The sequence below is a fragment of the Mustela nivalis genome (assembly GCF_964662115.1).
Source record: "Mustela nivalis genome assembly, contig: HAP1_SCAFFOLD_1751, whole genome shotgun sequence".
Lineage (NCBI taxonomy): Eukaryota > Metazoa > Chordata > Mammalia > Carnivora > Mustelidae > Mustela > Mustela nivalis.
Window position 1 is genome coordinate 47993 of NW_028134913.1, and position 3268 is coordinate 51260.

Below are 3268 nucleotides of genomic sequence, written 5' to 3' on the forward strand. Positions count from 1 at the left end.
ATGGTAGTAGTGTCTAATAACCTCATGCTTCTTCAACCATGAAGGCAACAAAAAGATGACCACAACAACTGCAGTGGGGTGGAAATTGACCTGAAGCCTACAAGGTAAACTCCAGAGCGAAATAGAACGGAAGGTGCAGAGATGATGGGAGAAGGTTGGAGACATGGCTCAGGGGAGATTTGGTTGGTTCGTGGATCAGAGGGCTGGAGTCCATGAAGAGGACCAAAGCACAGGAGAGCAGGGCACCCTGGGAACACACAAGGAACCTGTTTCCCAGTGCCGTTGACTGTGAGACGCAGAGGGTCTGAAGGGCACGAGTACTTGACAACACAAGTGTTGAGGGCTGAAGTTTTCCTATCAGCAGGCTTGGCAGACATCAACTTGAAAGAACACCATCTTTTTCCTGCATATGACACCAACAAGCGACCAGGAGCAGACAGCCTGGAGACAATGATCAGAGAGAGACAATACCAAGAGACGCAGTGGGAAGATGATGAGTCGTGGGAGTGATTCCGTGAAAGGCAGTGTTCGTGGAGATGACTCAATGTGGACATAATAAATTTTGGCTCTCACAACAGCAGCATCAAGACAGAGCTTGGCCAAGACAGGTATGTGAGGACAGAGACTCCCTAGCCAGCCAACACAAAATACCAACAGTGGAACACTTGGAGGATTGCCTTCCTCAGTCCAAGATGCTTAGTCCAAGGAGAACAGACTCTCCCATACGGGACGAGAAGAAAGCTTTGACCACATGTTCTCTTCTGAACACAGCATTCTGCAGGCCTGCGTTCTGTTGAGTTGGTAGAGTTTCTCCTTTCACAGGCACACCAGAGCCCACCAAGGTAAACCTCAGCATATTCAGCCCGGACCCTAAAAACAACAAACGGCCGGAAAGGAGAGCTACTGCAAATGACTGGCCTCCAGGACAGGGTCAGCCACAACACAAACAGCAGTGGCATGCATGCCACATACACTCTCACAAACACACACACACACGCATGCACTCAACAAACCTTAAGGGCGAGCCCTGGGTCACTCACGGATCACTTCCTCCTAAATAAATTACCCTCAGGTTAGAAAACAGAATGAGTTTAACGAATACAGAGAGGTGACAGAGACTTAGATCCAATGCAAAGATGGAAGAATCAATTGATTCCCAGGTAAAGGAAGAAGGAGTGATTACGACTAGGCAGTCAGAGTGAAACCTCTACATAGAGCACGCCCGATGCGGGATAGAAAGCTGTGGCCTGGATACTCGCTGTACATCAGAAAACATAGGAGATATCAGAGAGTCTCGAAACACAGAGATAAAACTGATAAAGATAAAAACACCTAAAGAACTCCTGAAGAGAAGATTGGCAGGAGACTGGATGCAAAGTTCGGGAACATGGTAGAAGTGGAGGATCCAATTAGGAACCGAGAAGAACAAGCCTAGAAAATAAGGATGCAAATTCTAAGAGAGAAGGCAGAATGATGGAACATGATAGTGAGCTTAGGGAATCTCTAAGGAAATGAAAGAGGTGCCTCTTGTAGGTGAATTAAGAGTGAGAGAAAGAAAAGAGGGCTGATCCTAGATTAGAGAACTCGGGGCTGGAAAGGACCCTCATCTGGGAGCAGAGAAAGTGGTCCAGAATCAGAGGCACAGAGAACTCCCAACACCTTCCACAGAAGCGGAGCACCTAAAGACATAGTGCCATTCCCCCCGGAAAATCTAGGCATGGAGGTATTCTCTTAGGCAAATAGGCATCGGAGAATAGTTTGTCCATAGCCCAGTCACTGACTTCAAGAGGAAAAGCTATACCAGCTCTCGAAGCAGGCCGGATAGCTCAAGCAACAGCAGCCAAGCCAAAATCCTTATCCCCTGCATTTCTGAACAATGACAGAGCAGCGGTTCTGTCTAGAACCAGGAGGTATTCAGAAGTCAATTGTTGGGTCCCGGGTTGTGTCCATCAGTTCAGACGCGGCCTTCAGATCAACTCATGATTCCAGGGCCTTGGCATTGACTCTGTTCTCAGGTTCTCTGCTCAGGGGCAAGTAAGCTTCTCCCTCTCCAGCTCCACCCCCTGATTGGGATCTCTCTGCCTCTCTGTCCAAACGTGCATGTGCATGTTCGATAAGATAACAAAGACAAAAACAGTGCACAATAATTGACTGGGGCCAAAGGATGTTTTATTGAATTTGGACCTAGGTTCCTATGGAGGGCAGCCAGGTATAGAGAACCTCCCACCATCCTAAAATGCCCGACCTTCGCTTGGAGCTTCCTTGTTCATTCTCCTGTTCTTTGCCTTCCTGGATCTCCTCACCAACCTGCAGCATCCGCTGTCTGTCGTGCTGTACTGACCCCTTGTTAACACATTGTGCATCCTCTCGGGGCTCCATTGGAACATGCCCATCTTCCTCAAGAGGCACTGTTTGCTTATCGCATGTAACCATTTGGGGGATGGTCATGAGAGGGTGAAGGCAGGCTTGTGCTGCCACATCTCCATGCAGTTCCACAGAGGGTAGCTGATCCACCATGAGGGAGTGCTCAAGGTTCTTCCACATTCGAATCCTCTTCAATGCGTCCTTTTGCACATACAAGTTGTCTTCCTGAAATGGGCACCGAAGTCTTTCAGATGGCTTCACTTGGGCTTGGGTCTCTTCCAACATGCTCTCCGTTGGCTTCTGTGGACTCCAAGAACATGAGTCCGTCCTGGACCTAAGGTTCTAGGGTGTAGAGTCTGCCTTGGATGAATGGTGTTTTTGGAAGATTGGGAGGCCTTGTTGGCACCGTTTCTGGAGACCATCGAGGTACTCGTGTGCTTGCTGTGGAAGATTCCAGACATGTCTTTGGCACGGTTGCGGGGGTTCACTTTGAGCTTCCCTTGGGTGGACCTTTTCCTGTTGAGATGCTCCATGATTTGGTGGGAGGGTCTCACCCTTACGCAGGGCTCGGATTTCCTCCCCTGAGGCTTTGCTTGTGGTCTGTTAGTTTCTTGGCCTGTCGTGGCTAAGATGGAATGAGGGATCCTTGCCTTTCTCCGAGGTCCAGAGGGCTGGTGCTGACACTCACGACCAAATACTACGAATTGGGCCATGGAGAAGTTGACACCGACTCGCTTCGCAAACTGCCTTGGTGAGAGACCCAGGCGGCTCCAGCGGTTTGGGATGGCTTGGGGTCCTCTTGGCCCACCCATGACTACTCCAGTCAAGTGTAGTGATCAGGCCTGGGTTGATGAGGAGTGGTTGCTATGACCTCAAGGCTTTGTGACATCACAGATGCTGGCTT